Source organism: Mastigoproctus giganteus, chromosome 8 (assembly GCF_048544385.1).
Source record: "Mastigoproctus giganteus isolate SK-2022 chromosome 8, ASM4854438v1, whole genome shotgun sequence".
Classification (NCBI taxonomy): Eukaryota; Metazoa; Arthropoda; class Arachnida; order Uropygi; family Thelyphonidae; genus Mastigoproctus; species Mastigoproctus giganteus.
Genome location: NC_143582.1, coordinates 116,069,338 through 116,087,350, shown reverse-complemented (window position 1 = coordinate 116,087,350; position 18,013 = coordinate 116,069,338). Strand labels below are relative to the sequence as shown.

The following is an 18,013-nucleotide window of genomic DNA, read 5'->3' as shown; positions in this document are numbered from 1 at the left end:
GTGATAATTCTGATTAGTGAAGCAAAAGATAGCCCTGAAAGACAAAAAAACTTAGAACACAAATAAATGGAAAATTTAATGATATAGATAGTGCTGATGAAAAAAAAATAAAAAAAATATCACTGTAGAGCCTTTATTTAAAAACTATAAAAAGACAATACATTTATCCGTTGATAGATGGATAAATGTATTTTGTCTTTTTATACATTTATCAGGTGGCACTGGCGTTGGACGCCACCAAAGTGTGGTGATGGCAAACCTTTCCTGAACTGTGTACCAAATATAAGCACCGAAACTAAACATTAACAATTTTGATGTACCATAATGGTGGGGGAGGGGCCATTAAAATTAGTAAATATTCTTTGATGATATAAAAAGTAAACAATTTTCAAATTTTCTAACAAAAACTCATTTCAGCTCAGCAGCTTTACACCAAGTGATTATAATTCAGTATTCAACAACCTTCTACCTCTTCTTTCTCTTTAGTTCTTTTACCATTCAATAAGCTACCTTTTCATCAGTTAAATTATTGAGTGGATTATTAGTTGGGACATTTGTATGAGCTGTTATAGATACCGAATCTCCAGATTTATGAGGGAGAAGCTTTCTTTATTATATAATTTGATCCATCTCTGGCTCACCATTGTAATACAGGGTCATTATAAAGTCCTTGTGCAGTTTTAAATTTTCATAACTTCTGTTCTATACATGATAAAATCAATCTTTAAAAAGGGTAGGTGAATGAATTTATTAGTTTTACAATACAGAGTGTAAGCGAAGAAAGTGTGACATCTTCAGATGTCACACTTTCCGCGCTTACACATGGTCTTCTATATCATTGATGGAACCTGTTTCTTTAAACTTTTACATTGGGGTTATGGAATTCTTGTGTAGTGCATCTTTGTTGTAATGGGTTCTAAATCTTTTTTTGTTCTGTGATTACAGACTTTAACTTGTCAAACCACAGCACACAATTTACTTTCTCTTCTATTGAAGCCATTTGTTCAAGTCTGATTCTTCAAAAAAAAAAATAATAATAATAATAAAATTTTTGCTAAACTACAATAAAATAAATGAATCACCTCTTAGTACATACTAAACCTAAACCTCACTAAATTACATTTCTAACGTTTTTTACAGATTAATTTTATCATGTATAGAATGGAAGTTATGAAAATTTAAAACTGCACAAGGACTTTATAATGACCCTGTATAGTTGTAGACAGTATTTATCTGCCTTTTTGCAAAAAAAAGCTGAGTTTACTCCATCTTTTTCTTTTCAAAAGAAACAAAATAAAATAACATATTGTAAAAAGCTCAGTTTTTCTCCATCTTTTTCTTTTAAAAAAAAATAATAAAATAAAATAAGATAAAAATACTTTAAAATTGAAAATTTTTTTTGAATTTTGTGAATTTCTACTTTTTTTTTTTAAGTGAATTGACTGTCAGGTGTTCTTTGGGCCAAAATATAAATTCTGGATAATAGTGTTCTGTGCTGCCATTGCACATTAGAGAAATATGATGTAAATTTTCAGTAGACACATGCAAGATGTTCTGTGAATCATAAAATCTGAAAAGAGTAACATGTTTTCAGATTTTACAACACATTTTCCTTGTGTATACTAAATGTAGATGTGATTTATCAATTTCAAGCAGTAGGAATGCAGTATATAATCAGACATTTGAAAACAGATAAGCATAACAATGCAAAGAAATGCAAAAAAGAAATGCAAAAATAATGTTGCATTTCATGGTGATGATGTCATAAGTACTAAATGTTTATTTGTATCTTTTTCATCTTTTTGCATGTTTTTTTGCATCTTTTGTTATTGCTCTAGCATTTTAACTGCATTCTCCATACAGCAATACTATCTCACCTAAATCATTTTTGGAAAACCTGCTCTTGTGTGCTTTTACAAATGCGCACGAATAACCACTAAGAAGTACAACTTCTAATGACTACATAAACTGAATATTATTCAGTTTATGTAGCTTGCTTAGCCAACATTAATGTATGAGGTGTGGCAATAAAGTTCCTGGACTGATGCTGTTGCAATCATGTTGGATGAGTTTGAATATAAATGGAAGTGGTATGTTGTAGATCAAGCTTCCTCCAACAGATAGTGGTACAGAGTACAGTAGACAAATAGGTTGTTAGTAACAGCCAGAATATTAGTAGTGTTAGCATTCTGTGTCACAATTTTGCAGTAAAGCAACAAAAATATCAGATTTTGCTTTAAACTGGGATTATCTGCAACAGAAACATATGAAATGTTAAAAACTTTTTCTGTTAATGTAACTTTAAGCCATAGCAGTGTGTTTGAATGGTATCAGCGGTTGAAATACAGGTTTTATGATGTTTGCAATGACCCAAGAAGTGGGCATCTGTCAACCTCTTGAAATGAGGAGAGTTGCAAAATTTTGGAAAATTGTGGAATGTCATCGTCATGCAAAGACTTCATCCAGACTTTTCAAGGCAATCTTAATTTACTTGTGTTTTCACTGGAGATGACTGTCAGATGTTTTAGTACCTAGAGAAAAAGTGTCATATCATGCAGTGGATTTAAAATTCATCAAAGTCCCAAAAGTTTTGATTACAAAAGTCTAGGATTACAGTAGCCTAAGACAGTGCTGAACATGTTTTTGTGCAAACAGGGTGTTGTCCACAAACAATTTGTACCTGAAGGGAAGAGAGTCAATGCTGCTGTCTATATACAGGTGCATTTCCTAATTTAGGCTATAATTTTGAGATAAAGGTAGCTGGTTATTGTTGTGCAACGATACCCCCACCCATTCTGCACTTGAGAAGACATTTCTGACGAAACATGGCATTGTACAGATTAAACATATTCTCTCATTCTAGCACCAGTGGACTTTTCCCTTTTTCCCAAGGTGAAAAAAAAATAGACTTAAAGGAGAGATTTCAGGATGATGAGGATGCAAAGAAATATATAACTGCTGAATGAACATCACCTCTTTGGATGCCTTTGCTGACTCTTTTCAGAAATTTTAGATTGGCGTAATAAGTGCATTCAGTCAGGTGGCAATTACTTTTAATAAAATTAAAACTGATTTTGAGCTCTTTCACTTTGTGTTCTTTTTATTGCCCCAGTCGGGGAAGTTTATCGTTACAATTTGTAAATTTCATGGTTCTGCCATGCGCCAAGATGTGTTCTGGATTTTGCTGTGCTAGTTATATCATTCGATTATATTGTTTGAATGATATCATTCGAATTAAATAATTATATTATATTATATTATTCAAATGATAAGCAAATGATCTGTCATAATTGAATGATATGTGTATAATCAAATTAATTGAATGATATGCGTATAATGAAAATGATTGAATGAGTTGCTATAATTGATTACTTTGATTATGACATCTTGATTGTGCCCAGCACCACCACATTTAAATCACATGTTGGCTCTTTATTTTGTACTGTAGTTTACATTTGCTTTTGAAACTATACTTCTTGTATCATTTAAATAATTACTTTATGTACTAGTGTTCCCTGTAAACAGGAGCAGTATGGCCTTAGTTGCTAATGCTCCTAAAAACCAAATAACAAACAAACCCTATAAACCAGTGTTTCCCAACGTGGGTCCCACGCCCCACATGGGGGCAATTTGATTGTTCAGGGGGGCAATTCAAAAATTGCTCGTCTAGAGTTTAAAACAACCGCCTACTATGATTTAACTTGTACAAAAGAAGAATTGTTGGTATCTCAATTTTAAATAAGCATTCGTTAAATGTTGTACTTTCTATAGAGCTGCACTTGAAAGTTTGGAGTAATATCAACTACAGTTTGCTCGGAGAGTATTGCTTACTATGCCTAGTGAAGGAATAGTACATACTGTATTGGACGATTGCTTATGGCATATGCAATGTGCAAGCAAAGTGGTTGTCTACTGTAGCCTACCGCAAACTCAGCATGTTATATGAAATAGGTAATTCCTTTCATACAAACGCTCGTTTGGGCATCGTGACTGTACATTTGGATAGGTTTGACGATCTCAGATTAAAATAAAAATTACTTTGTCCACGCACAGAATTATTATTAATGAAGAACCGTGATATACAATGGTATGTATTTGTCATATATGTATTTCTGTGGTCTCAGTAAATAAGCAAATAAGTCCAAAAACTCGAATTTGCAGGAGAGGAAAAATAAACTTCACACTCTCATATAAACACGCATATATTCGAATATACAAATATTTATTACTCACGCTAAAACTACAATAACGAAGATAGCTGCGTGTCACATAATAGTAAATAATAAATACTTTATTATAGTGCACTTATCTCATTTTTGACAAATTAGACTTATCTGCTTGTTCACAGAGACCACAGATTTAATAGCCCGAATTCAGTAATTCGTGTGATTTATTCATTCAAAAAGCGTACTAATAATTAATTTTGATATATTAAAATTAAATTAAATTAACTTTAATGCATAGTTTATTTTTAGTTTTTGATTTATCTTATATTTATTTCTTTCAGTTGCGCAGTAAAATGAGTAGTGCAAGTAAAAAAAAAGTTCGTCAGTATTCAGAGGAATACTTAAAATTTGGTTTCATACCCGCTATCCACGATCAAAGGTCACCTTTTTGTCTTTTATGCCAACAATGCTTGACCAACGAATCAATGAAGCGAGGTCGTCTTGAGGCGCATTTCAAGGCGAAACATAATGCCCTTGTAAATTCAGATTTAAATTACTTTCAAACTTTAAAGAAGAATTATGAAAAAAGAGCAACATGAAAGTCTCTGTTTATTGCTCATACTGCAACTATCAATCGTACTCTTGAAGCTAGTTATGAAATTTCTTTACTCATTGCTAAATCTGGGAAAAATCGTACTATAGGAGAGAATTTAATCAAACCATCAATATCAGCATTTCTTAAACAGTTCTGGAAAAAGATGACAAAGACGTGAAAGCTATGCCACTCAATAACAATACTGTTAGCAGAAGAATAGATGAAATGAGTGAAGATATTGAAATACAACTTGTTGGAAAGCTGAAAACAAGAAAATTCTCAGTGCAAATGGATGAATCAACTTTGAGAGACAGTGAAGCCGTACTGATAACTTATGTAAGATATATTGATAAAGGTAATTTTGCTGAAGAAATGTTATTCTGTAAATCATTAGAGAGCACCACTACCTCCAAAGGTATATATAATAAGCTAAAAAATTACTTGGATGACAATAATATACCAATGAAAAATATAACATCTTGTGCTGCAGATGGTGCTCCTAATATGATGGGCAAGAAAAATGGCTGCTTAAAATTGATGAAAGATGAGAATCCAGAAATGCTTCATGTGCATTGTGTTATTCATAGGGAAAACTTGGTAGCTAAAAATATTTCGCCTGTTCTTAATGAAGTATTAAATCAGTTATAAAGTGTGTCAATGCTATTAAAGCTAATGCCAAATGTGAGCGTCTCTTCAAGCTTTTTTGTGAAGAACAAAATGCAGACCATGTGAGACTTTTACTTCACACTGAAAGGGAACTGCTTGAAAAGATTTATGGAACTATTTGATACTATTAGTGACTTTTTAAGTGACAAACCTGAAATGAAGCATCTGTTAATGGTCGATGGTAAAGAATTTGTGAGTTATTTAGCCGATATCTTTGAAAAACTAAATATATTAAATAAACAACTTCAAGGAACAAATAAAACTCTCGTCAATGCAAAAGCGAAGATATTTGGTTTCATTACATTCATTGAATTATGTCAAAAATATATTTGTAACAAAAATTTTGTTACAAAATTTTTGTTAAAATTTTTGTTACTGATACTGCTGTACTTGTTATTGTCGATCATCTGAAAATTCTGTCCACTGATTTAAAAGAAAGTTTTCTGATTTAAAACAAATTGATTTTCCAACCTGGATGATGCAACCAATGTTAATAGATTTGTTTGATGTATCAATGCAGTACCAAGAAGAACTGTCAGAAATGCAAAATGATGAGTCAGTTAAAACTTTATTCAATATAAAAGGAGCGATGGCATGGCTTTGTGATGAAACAGAAATTAAATACCCAAATTCAACCAACTTTGCAAGAGAGCTATTATTACCGTTTCCATCTTCATATTTAGCTGAATGTGGATTTAATGCCATAAATGATTTGTTACTAAAGAAAAGAAATCGACTGGATATCACAAAACTGGGAGATTTGAGACTGAAGCTGACTAAATTGGAGCCCAATATAAAATCTCTCTGCATCAAGCACAAGGGTCTCACTAAATTTAGGGGCGCCTCTGTAGCCAGGTGGAAAGGAGCAGTAGTGCGTAGCACACGCTTCTTGATTATACCGGGGTTCGAGCCCGTCACCACCAATTACGGAGAATGCGGAAATGTCAGGGAATGACCCCCGCATATCCCGGAACAATATGGCCTTAGTTGCTAATGCTCCTAAAAACCAAATAACAAACAACAAATAAACACTAAATTTAGTGCACTCATCTAGAAGTCACTTCACATGGAATGTTGAAATTATTAAACAATTAAATAATAATTACTAAAAATTAAAATATTATAGAAAAATCTTTCATATAAATTATTTTGTACTTGAATTTTAGTTGTCTATTATATGTTTTGAAAATTTACTTACTATTTTTTTCTTAATAATTTCCTAATGATTTCTTCCTAAAACCTAAGTCTTGTGTCCTGAACAAGTTGTAATTAGGCTTCATTTAGGGAATAATCCAATTTTTGAATATAAAAAATATGTATATCGGTGTTTCCCAACATTACATAGGGGGGGGGCATCAGAATATTAGAAAGACTTAGGTGGGGCATGGTAAAAAAAAGGTTGGGAAACACTGCTATAAACAATGTAGAATATTATAAATTATTTATGTGTATTTGCTGTTTGGTTATAAGATTAAAATTTTTTGAATCTGCTGTTTTTGTTATTAGTTACGATTATCTTTCATTTGCGGAAATAATAGCAGCAACCAACAGTGATGTTGAATGTTAACTGACCTTTGATTACAAATGGCCAAAATTGGAAAGTTAGCCACTGAAATATCCATTCCTGTTTCATTTATCATCTTTTTTTTTTTTCCCTGATATTGTGCATTTGTTTATTGTCAATGTTTTTTTCTCTTAGCCTTCTGTTTCGTGAAATTGCTACTTTGCACTTGATTTCTTTTTCGATTTTTTTAAAATAAATTGTTTTGAATATTATTTCTTGTACCATTATTTTGGGGAGGAGACACACAAATGACTACCCTTATAGCTAGCTGTTTAACACAGCCGAACATGTTTATAAAAAAAGTGATAATCACATACAACTGTTCTTGCTTGTTTGTTTTTTCTTCAAGTGTAATTGGTTTACATTCATTTCAGAAGTACTTCATTGATGTTTTTAGATTAAACTGAGGATGGGGAAAAACTTTCCCATTGAGAAAAAAATTAAAATTTAAAAATCATAAAATCTAATTGGTAATACTTATTTCAATTTTAACATCAAATTCAAAAATTTCAAAAAAAAAAAAAAAAAAAAGGCCCAAACAACAAATATCCTGAACTTAAAAATAAACGAGATAGACCGTGGTATATTTTAATTGAATCATCCTGTTATGTAGGATGTTTTAGTTAAATACAGTGAAACTTCCCTTTAACGGACAGCCATGGGGAACGAAAATGTGTCCGTTAGCGAGAAGTGTCCGCTAACAAGAAGTCTGAGGGAGAAAAAAAAAAAAAAAAAAAAAAGAAAAATCATTAAACGTTTAATGTAAAATTAAATTAAAATATATACAGATTTTGAACAATTTTTTTGTAAATAATATACATACAATTGTGCTATGCATATTATGACTTTATCTTAAGAAAAATACATACAGTAATCACTTATTTTCTTCTGCACCTTCTTCCGGCTGATAATTTTATTTTCAACATTTGTTTGGAGTGAAGAAACCATCGAAATTTCTTCACCGGCGAAAAACATTTTTAAACGATTGATTTGTATGAGCGCTTCTTCTATTTTCATCGGTGGTTTGTCGTTAATATGTTCTTCGACAGAATGACCTCCTTCCATTTCTTCATCTTCGTGAGGAACTTCTTGAAAAATATCGATGATAATGTCGTTGATATCTAGAGCACCATCTTCTGTAGTGAGGTTCGAGTCTATATCTTTGTAGCCAGGGTCACTTGTAGCTGAAGTATCGTACGTTATCAATAGATGTTGAAGTTCTTGTTCTTCTTGGTGCTCCACATTGCTGTTCACAACTTCAATTTTTGCGTTTGAGAAGCCAGACTTTACAAAACAGTTCACGACAGTTTGTTTTCTAATTGCATTTACTGAAGAGGAAATCCATTGAATCGCATCTAGGATGCTGATTTTCTTTGCAAGGTCACTCGCACATGTTACATCGTTCATGTTTGCAATGAGATGTCTTAAAACACGTTTTCTGTAGTGAAGTTAAAATTTTTTTATTATCCCTTGATCCAAGGGCTGACACTCTGCAGATGTGTTTGGTGGCAGAAAAACGATTTGAATGTTGCACAATTCAATGTGCGGGTGAGATGCAGCATTATCCATGAAAAGAATAATTTTTCTGTTTTGACGAATCATGTTTTGGTTAAAGTGACTTATCCATTCGCTCATGATATCTCGTATCATCCACGCTTTTTTATTAGACTTCCAGTCAACATTCAAAAGATTCAACTTTATGCCCTTGAAACAACGAGGATTTTGTGGTTTTCCTATAACAAGAGGTTGTTCAAAGTCTCCCAGCATATTTGTACACAATAGTACAGTCAAGCGTTCCTTAGAAATTTTTCCGCCCTGGCACTTTTCGTTTTTTAGACTCATTGTTTTTTCAGGAAGAGCTTTAAAAAACAACCCTGTTTCGTCACAGTCGTAAATATCCTTAGCTTCAAAATCACGACATAAATCTTCCAGTTTGATGGTCCACTCTGTTACAACCCCATTATCAACAGATCCACCTTCACCACTTACGGTTTTCCAAGAAATTTTATGCCGAGTTTTGAACTTGTCTAGCCATCCCACAGAAGCTTTGAACTCATTTACTCCCATAGATTTCGCAACCTCCAAAGCCTTTTCCCTAATAATAGGCCCATTAATGGGAATTTTTTTAGCACGTTCGCGACAAAACCACTCATACGTAACATTGTCAATTTGAAGTCCAACAGTTTTCGGGAATGATTTTTGAACCTGATAATTTCCGTGTTGCCAAAATTGTTTAAGCAGTTCATTTTTTTTCTTTAGGATGTCGCTTACCTGCGTCTTCCCGATTTTGAATTTTGTATCGAGATTGTGAACACTATTTTTTTGCCGATCATACGCATTAATGAGTTCGACTTTATCTTTTAAAGTTAAATATTTATGAGAAGACATTGTGCACTTCACACGACACTGAACAGAACTGAAACTGAAAAGACGAAAGGCCGACCATATTTCCCCCCCCTGCACACACCGAATTCATCAGAAGTTTTACACGTGCCTTAAAATTCTTGAAAAACAGTTTAGAATCATGACATAACCTTGATAAAATTCAGAGAATCGGAAATAGAAAATAAACACACGATTGAGGCAATACGTGGAAGAAAAGTTCCTAGAAAAAGGGCCGTAAGCTCGCCCGCTGTCCGTTATGGGGAGATCAAATTAAGTGCTGATCTAAACGAAACAGTGCAGATTGCCTGTCCGCGTCCGTTACAGAGAATGTCCGCTAGACAGAAGCTGCAAACACATTAAAACCAATAGAGGTGAGTTGGGGAATTTGAAAATGTCCGTTGTAGAAAGATGTCCGTTAACGAGAGGTGTCCGTTAGGAGAAGTTTCACTGTACATCATTAGGTTTAAGCCATTTCTTGTTTGGACTTATTTTGTCATATTTTGGGTAATTGGTCTGAATATTATTGTGTACCTTTTAAGATGTCAAAATTTAAATTTTGCTTTATTGGCTACTGTTTTCTGAATGGGAAAGTTGTTCTCCCTCCTTTGGGTTAGTCCAAATCATCATTACTGTGCTTCTTAAATTAATATAAACCAATTTTAATTGATTTGAAGGGAAAAAAATAACAACAGCAGTTCTATGTGAGGAAATGCAACACAAACTGTCCTTGCATATCTAAGCTATTCTACAACCATATATGCATATGAAGAATGAACATTACATATAACCAGTGCTTTTTTTGTAAAAAAATAGGTGCCGGTACTCATTCTTTGCTATCAAGAAAAATTCCATGCCGGCACGAGTGACATGGCTGGCACGCAGTGGGTGTCAGCCATGCCAGCTGCTTCTGTCTGTTAAGGATCACGTGACACTGGGTGGAGTCAGCACCCGTCAATCACGGCCGTGTCGCTAGCAGTTGGTACGCTATATCCGATACTGAATCTCGACCATTAATTTTATTAATACACATTTTATTAAGCATAAATTTATTATACAAGTATATTAAAAATTAAGTCAAAGGTGAGTCTTATTTAATAAATAAAAAATAATAAGTAAAATGTAAAAATACGGTAAGTACCAAGTAAAAAAATAAGTAAAAATAATTTCATAATGAAGTTTTGGTTGAGATTCAGAACAGGTACCCCTTCCAGACTGCTAGCGATATGGCTGTGATTGACAGGTGCTGACTCCGCCCATTGCCACGTGATCTCCTTAATAGATGGAAGCAACTGGCATGGCTGACACCGACTACATGCCAGGCGTGTCACCCGTGCTGGCATGCTGTAAAAAAGGTGCCAGTATGCCGTACCGTTGCATACCGTCACAAAAAAATCCCTGCATAGAACCATAATTTGTTTTGTTTTTTGTTTCAAATAAAATCAGTTTACATTTGTTTCAGAAGTATGTTATGTTTTTAGATTGAATAGAAGAACAATTTTCCTAATGAAAATTTTATATATAGATATCATATATCTAAACAGTGATAAAATGTTAACAGGTTAGTCCAGTTTTAACATCAAATTCTGTAATTTCCTCTCAGATTTAAAATGAGAGCCTAAACCTAAAATTAATTAGAATAAACGATGGTGCATGAAACATCCTATATATATAGAGAAGATAATGGCTGAATGTCTTTGCGCATACTTACAGAAAGCTTCTAGCATGCTGTTTTTTCACCAGATTTTTCAGACAAATTTCACCAAAACTTAGTGATTCTTTAAAATAAAAATAAAAACATAAAATCAAAATATAAAAAAAAATAAATAAACACTTTAAAATAAAAAGAAAATGCACATTATCGTTGTACTAAAATCACGAGGTAATTAATTTGAATTACAGACCACAACATTTAGTTTCATAGTGCTTAATTGCTTATTTGCATAAAAAGTAAAAATCAATTGTTTATAATGCTTATTTGCATAAAAAGTAAAAATCAATTGCTTATAATGCTTATTTGCATAAAAAGAAAATCGCAAACCATTTCTTATGTTTCTGTTACAAATTTATCTGATTAATTGTATAATGCTTATTTGCATATAACACTTTCTTTGCCTACCCAAGCTGAGTCGAATTTCGCATTTTTTAACACATTTTGTAATGGTTAATTAATTATATCCTAAAAATTATTTTTCTTTTCTTTTCTCCTTACCCAGCGATTATATTCAACATAACATTCATGCTATGTTTTACAGTCTGTGCACATGTTTACTTTTACGAATGTACTGGCTAATTGTTTTCCTACAAGTCGATAACATTTTTAATTCTACATTAACCAATAGTTTGCTGGTTCTTGAATATGTTTCCCACACACAGACATAAATGCAGTGTATCTATCTTCTCAAATTACATAAGTACATGGTGTAACAAGGTCATTCCTTGTGTTGTTAAGCAGCTGTTTATAGCTACAGTCAATTGCACTTTCCTGAATCAAGTATGCTGCATTCGGTGTTCTTGATTTTATAACATATTTAAAAAATTTTTTTTTTTATCCAGTGATGTTAAGAAAAACAGAAAAACTTGACTCTCATCAACCGGTGCAATACCACCACTTTGCTTATTGGAGGCTTGAAGTGGTGAAACCCATGTTTAGTCTCTAGAGCAAAGTTTCCGGCATTCCCCCCATACTTCTCTTTCAACCCATGCACGGTACTAAGTACTATAGGTTTTGACACCTTTCGTGTTTGGGGTTTCCATAAAAAAAAAAAAAAAAAAAAACTCTTAGAGAACAGGTCACTGTTATCAAGGACTTGGCCAGTAAGCTGTTGCAAAATGAAATAGCAAAGAAGTATGAAATATTACAATCACAAGTATTGCAAATCAAAACAGATCAGGAGACAATCATGAATCATTTAATAGGAAATGCTAATCCGAGCAGGAAACGACAAAGAGAATCAAGCAAGGCAGATGTCAACGAAACCCTGATGTCAAAAGGCAGATGTCAACGAAACCTTGGTACACTTTAGCCCCTGCTCTTAGCACTCCAATTTCCGAGCCACTCCTCCTGAGAAAAGCAGAATCTTTAGCTAAACAATAGGATGTGCAAGGAAAGCTTAATTGACTTTGGATTCACTGATGGTGTCAGTGCTGAATGATTCAGTTCAAAAAATCACACGGTGAAAAGCAAAGTCATAATAAGGAGGCAATGGAGCATTGAATATGGAATGTTTAGCTTGACAACCTTGAGCACTACAAAGCAGAGGACATTGTAATTGTAATGAAATGGAGTCTATTACTGTGCTCTCCTTGATGGTGGTCTTGTATTTGCAAATAAAAACCATCTGAAGCTAAGGCGAGCGAAGAAAGAATAACAGCCCTCATTGCATGTAGCTGAACAGGAATGGATAAGAGAAAGCTGCTCATCATTGGTACAGCAGCCAACCCAGTATGTCTGCATGGAGTGCAGTCAGTACCAGTGAAATATGCACCTAACTGCTGCACCTAGATGACCCCTTCTGTATTTAAAGGGTGACTCATAGAACTTTACAGACATGGCTAGGCAAAAGCATAAGGTATGTCTCCTGTTAGATAATTGCATCCCACAAAACTGATGTAAAGACCCAAGCTGTGGAAATTGGTTTTCTTCCCCCATACACAGCCAGCTCCAAACAACTATAAGATCAAGCAAGTATTAAAAATTTAAAACACTATTACCGTAGTAGTAGTAGTATGATGAGAAAGATTATTTACCACAGTGGGAGATTTGATAGTGCACCAAAACTTTCAAGCTCTATACACTGCTTGATACAGTTCATCTCCTATCCAATGCATGGACTTTAGTTAAACCCAAAACAATCCAGAATTGTTTTATGTCCAGCCTCACTGTTGATGTGTCCAAAGTTTCTGAGGGATTTTCAAAGGAGGATGTGCCTGAAAAAATGGATGAAGTGTACAGAAGATGGGTATGGAAGAAATGCCGATGTTCCAACAGAAGGGGAACTCACTGATAAGGAATTGTGTGTCAGTCTCGGAAACAAGGAAAATTAAGCAAAAGTGGAAGGAGAGTGGGAAGAGCTGTTGCTGATCCCCGAAATACAGTTGATGGACACCCTTAGGAAGCATATCTATTCTAGAAGGCTGCTGCAACTGGAAGATTTTTTGGTCGCCTCAGAAAACAGTGTAAGAGCAGAAATATGTAAAACCACTAAGTAAAAAGCACTAATTTGTAGACATTTTTCTTTAAAAGTACATAAAAGAGACCATCAGTTATTTCCGTACTTAGAATGTTTTATTTAGTATTGTATAAGTTTGTTATGGTGAAGTTGGATGTTAATTTAAAAACTTATTGCATGTCTTTTAGCCACTTGGTAGACAGTGTATTATCCCTAAAGTGGCTGTAAAGTATTTGCATTTTTGTGTGTTTTTTTTGTTTAATAAATGAAAAGATATGAAAAAATTATTTATTTATGATATTAATTTTATTAATATATCATTATATAAAGAAATCACTATGTACATGCATATGGAAAATATTCATATTGCCAACACATGCATCTGTTGGTGCCATGGCAACTCTTGGCCTTTGATCCTGTAAGGTCTCTCCTGATAATCGCATATAACAAATAATTGAATATTTTATTTTGAAAAAATCGCTATGCATTTAAGTGTTATGGTCTGTATTTTCTTACTTAGCCGCAAAGATGGTTGTTTTTAATTGAAAGTGAAAGAAGTTCATTTAGGTTTTGTATTCTGCAGTTAAGAATGTTTTCTGCCAATTTTTATCTATTCCAAAATGTTCCATTGTGGAAATAAAGGTTGAAAACTTTTGCTATTAAGTTTGTATTTAGTAATGACATGTCATTTTGAGTAACATCCATAATGCACAAAAATTTATAAGATGAGTGAGATTGTAACGATAGTATAGCCATTTATCATTGGTATTGTTGAAAATCAGTATCTGTAAGAGAGCTACGTGCCTTCTTTCCTTGCATATCCTTTGACTAATGTCTTTCCTACTGTGTGTGTGTGGCGCCTCCTTAGCCAGGTGGGAAGGAGCAGCACACGCTTCTTGATTAGACCGGGGTTCGAGCCCGTCACCACCAAATACGGAGGATGCGGAAAGGTCAGGGAATGACCATTGCATATCCCGGAGCAATATGGCCTTAGTTGCTAATGCTCCTAAAAACCAAATAACAACAACTGTGTGTGTGTGTGTGTGTGTGTGTGTGTGTGTGACATTAGTTCATCCAGAAAGGAAAGAAAATCACTGCATTGAAATAGTATTGTATTAATTGATAGCCTTAAGATCAGCATTTTCATTCATAAATATTAACTCTAATTTTTATTTATTGATAGTGAAATTATTTTTTCGTTTTCCAGTTAAGGAACCATGTTCCCTATTGATCAGTTCATCAATTTGCATTGTACCAACCTTCAATGTTGAGAAATACTAATAGTCAAAATTGGGAAAAGTGCAGGAAGATGGATATCTCAACTTCTCTAAGGTTATTGCCTTGAAGAACTTCAGAAAAAAAAAAGAAAAAGAAGTGCCATCAGGTACAAATTATTGTGTAAAGACCTGAAGTTATTTTCAAATGACTAAATTTGGTATATAGTGAAACTTTGCCATTTAAAAAAAAAAAAAAAAAAACTTTTTTGTAGACATTTATGCTTGGGTCTTGGCCAGAAGTATTAGAAACCATGTATTAAATGATCTATCCCAGGTAGATACATCCCAGTACAAACATGGTTTCTTTAACGAGAAATGTTTTTGTATTTTCATTCTCTGTGTATTAGTATTAGCAATGACCATATGGTGCCAGGAAGCCTAAAGGCTCATGCTGCACTATCAAAAAAGAAAAAGGGGAAAAAAAAAAAAGTAAAATTATAATATGCTTTTTGGCAGCATGGGCACACAGTGTCTGCCAACTGCTAAGTGCTTCCGAAAACAAAATGCTTACTACTGTTCTTTGAACTGTTTGATACAGTTTCACTGGCTTACATCACCCAGCAAGACTATAAAATTGTCAGTGAAACCAAAAGATTGTAAGAGAAGAAAATAAAGTAGTAAGTCTATCTTTGGGATTCAGTTTTTGTTACATAAAAAAAGGCATGTGGGATTACATTTCTTAAATGAGACACTTCATCATATGTTGACTTATTATGTCGTTGTGCTCTCCAAATAAGAACTAGGTAATAGGGAAGAGGTGTGTTGCTCTTCATTTGAAGTTCATGCTCTTTATTTGAAATCCATTACTTGTTTAAAATAAATAGCAGTATTTTTCCATGTGGAGGGATCTTTTTTATTGAGGTGCCTATGCTTTTGTAATGAAGTGCCTTCATGATATGAGGCTGATGCATCTTGTAGCAAACTCAGGTTTCCTCCTGGCTACATACAAATATGAGGCGAGGCCATTGCTGTATGTTCAGTATGATATCAACAGAATTCTAATATTTCTATAGATATCATAGCATGAGTTTATTGCCCAAAATTTGCATTCCCCTTGTACTAGCTTACCAGTGTCTTTCAGCTAAGTTGCTGCCCTGGTTGCATCAACCCCCTTTATGATTTCTTAATAGGTAAGTAGCCTCAGGTCCCTACACAAGGCAGGTAAGTTTTAGGGGGGGAACCCCAGTCAATCTGGTTTAGCCAAAATCCAAAATCTGGTGTCTGTCAGTGTGCTGGGTACAGCCGCCCTGTCAGCTTTTAAATGTCATCATCCAGGCGTGGTGAGGGACTTGGGCATTTTAGCTATTGGTTAGGTTATTGTTTGGATGGTGTGGGGGAGACTGAATTGCCCTTCTTTGGATATTTCTTCGCATTTCGAATATCTTTTGTGTGAAATTTTTGAAGAATAAATGTTCTTGTCCCCTGGGGTGGGGCCCAATTTCTGCTATTAACTGAGTTCGTGGGGATGTCATAAATTATGCATTCATGAAGAATGTGTGCCCCATATTCACTCACCATAGGTACAGTTTGGGTTGTCAGTCAGCTCTAAGGAATTTAGCCTTTAGGAAGCCGTGACCTGTCAATATAAATGTTGTGAAAAGTCCAGAGACTTACCACTTTGGTGACAGCATAAGAGACTTACCACTTTGGTAAGTCTCTTATTTCTGCCACAGGTTTCTGCCACAGGTGGCAGAAACCAAATCTTTTGGTTCCCAGTTCATTTGCCATAGCTCATGGAGCTTTGTGACTGTTCTCTTTCTTTCAGCCTTGTTGGTGCTAGCTGTGTCAAGGGGCTATCCCCAGAAATTCTGTAGGTATGCCCTTAAGTCTGTAGTACAAGCCTCTTTTGGCTATTTCCAAATAGTGGGAGAGCACCAGCCAGCACTTGCAGTGCCAGTGTGTTCACAGGGCAACATTCTCTGGTGATATTGAGAAGTATTGTTCTCCAAATTGTCTCTAACTTGTTTAGCACCGGCTCCATAGTTTGTATTTTCAGCTGATATCCTGAGTGTGTGCATTTGTGTCCACTCCTACAGTTGCATGAGGGCGGCATTTGATATTTGCTCTACAACCACTCGTGTGTTACCTTTTACAAGGATAAACAAGTCATCTGCAAAAGTTAGGATTTCCATTGGGCCCGGATCCAAGGCCAGAAATTCATCTAGAACAATTGTCCAGAAGAACAGGTCAAGGATTGAGCCCTGCAGGCAATCTTTGTTCACAGGGCGTGTCAATTCCTGGGACCTTGTGCGAACTGAGACATTTCTGTCTGTAAGGTAGCTGTTTATTACCTTATAGAGCTTTTATCTGACGGAGTCTTCTATAGACATTATATTACCAGAGTGAATCAAATGCCCCAGCAAAGTCTATAGAAATTGCCAACACATACTTTTCTTGTATATTTTTTACCGTTGTCAGTAGGTGGTGCATGGCATCATAAGTAGAGTTGCCCTGCTTAAAACCATACCGATACAAATAATTGAGTGAAATCCTGCTTCTGTATAATACCAGATATCCTTTTGTAAATTAGTCTTTCATATATTTTCCCTAGCACCGGGAACAGAGCTATTGGTCTGTATGATTTTGGATCAGTGTGCGGTTTCTCTGGGTTCTTCAGGATTAATCTTAGTACTGACCTCCTAGAGTTTGATGATTTCAAACTCTAGGAGGTCAAAACCAGGGCTTTCGTTGTTTTTGGTTTTGGATAGAGCTATTTCTAATTCTTCTGTTGTAAAATGAGGCTCTATGTTGGCATTTTCATATTCAGTATTTTCTTTTATAATGTCAATCAGAGTAGGGCAATAATCTCCAGCCTCAGTCTGGATAATATTGTCTAAGATGTTGTTCACAGACTCCACACAACACATGGTTTGGGTTCCATTTGGTTTAACTGTAGTTTCTATTATATCTTCTCTTTGCAACTTGTTGGTGACTATTCTGTAGACAACACCCCATGGGTCAGCATCTCCAGAAGTTCCTGCCAAGTGCCACCTGAATTCTTTTTTTCTTTTCTCTAATGAGGAAAGTATTGGTTCCTTCGAGTCTGTAAGAATCTCTCAGTGCTTCAACCTCATTTTGTGGCCAAGATCAGGGCCGTGCCGAGCTGTTTAGTACCTGAGGCAAGAATGAAAAATTGCACCCTACTGTTAATGATGGCAACGTTGGCAATTTAATCTTTCTTTTGGTGCCCT

The 18,013-nt window shown here is 34.6% G+C and overlaps 1 protein-coding gene across 7 annotated transcripts in view; it reads left to right on the top strand.

Moving 5' to 3' along the window:
- ash1 (histone-lysine N-methyltransferase ash1) overlaps positions 1-18,013 on the top strand; it is a 1,128,611-nt gene that overhangs the window by 70,741 nt on the left and 1,039,857 nt on the right. For all 7 annotated transcript variants that reach the window (XM_090378882.1, XM_090378880.1, XM_090378881.1 and 4 more), the window contains exon 2: positions 14,753-14,929. The gene's annotated coding sequence lies outside the window, so the exon portion shown is untranslated. The remainder of the gene's footprint in view (positions 1-14,752; positions 14,930-18,013) is intronic.